Genomic DNA, 801 nt, shown 5'->3' with positions numbered 1-801 from the left:
CAAAGTCTCTGTAAACTTTCATTAAAATTAATTAATTAAAAAAAAGAACCTGCTCCATTACACGATCCAGTGTCCATAACATAAGGACAAGTCAATGTCAGAGAAGCATAAGTAAAAAAGGCATTGTTTCCCAAGTGTCCTTATGGAAGAAAACTTTGAAATACAGTAAGTAACATTCACAATAACAACTTGATAGATGTAGGAGTTTCATAAACGGTTTCATAGAAGATTCTTTCCTAGAGTATTCCTTAAATAAATATTGATAGTCAATTCCACAATTAAAAAAAATTCCTCTTAAAGTCTGTATAGGAAATAGTAAGGCATAATTAAATGTACTTAAAAATAAAGTCCTTAAAAGAGGGGAAGAATTAGATAAGGCAGTCTGGAGATCTCTACTAGCCTCAATCAATCCAAGAATGTATTTTGGAACATGGAAAGAAGTCTGGATTTTTTTTATCTTTTAAGCAATCTGCTATAATAGATGTGCCAGCTGTGCTTTGAAGTACTGAAAACAATACTTTTGGGAGAATTCTGCCTGATGCATTCCTCTTGGAGTTTATATTGCTAGATTAAAGGGCCTGGTGGTTTAGTGGTTAGAGTTGTAGGCTGCTAAGAGAAAGGTCAGTAGTTTAAACCTAGCTGCTCGTTGGTAGAAAGATGCAGTTATACCTTCCGAGAAGATTATGGCCTCAGAAGCCCCATGGTACAGTTATACTCTGTCCTATTTGGGTCATTATGCGTGAGAGTGAACTCGCCAGCAGTCAGTCATGTGATCATGTCTAGATCTCATAAGGTAAAATT

This window comes from Elephantulus edwardii, unplaced genomic scaffold (genome assembly GCF_000299155.1).
Source record: "Elephantulus edwardii isolate Elephantulus edwardi_28Jun2011 unplaced genomic scaffold, EleEdw1.0 scaffold00318, whole genome shotgun sequence".
NCBI classification, from domain to species: domain Eukaryota; kingdom Metazoa; phylum Chordata; class Mammalia; order Macroscelidea; family Macroscelididae; genus Elephantulus; species Elephantulus edwardii.
The sequence above is the reverse complement of the archived record's forward strand: the minus strand, read 5'-3'. Positions refer to the sequence as shown.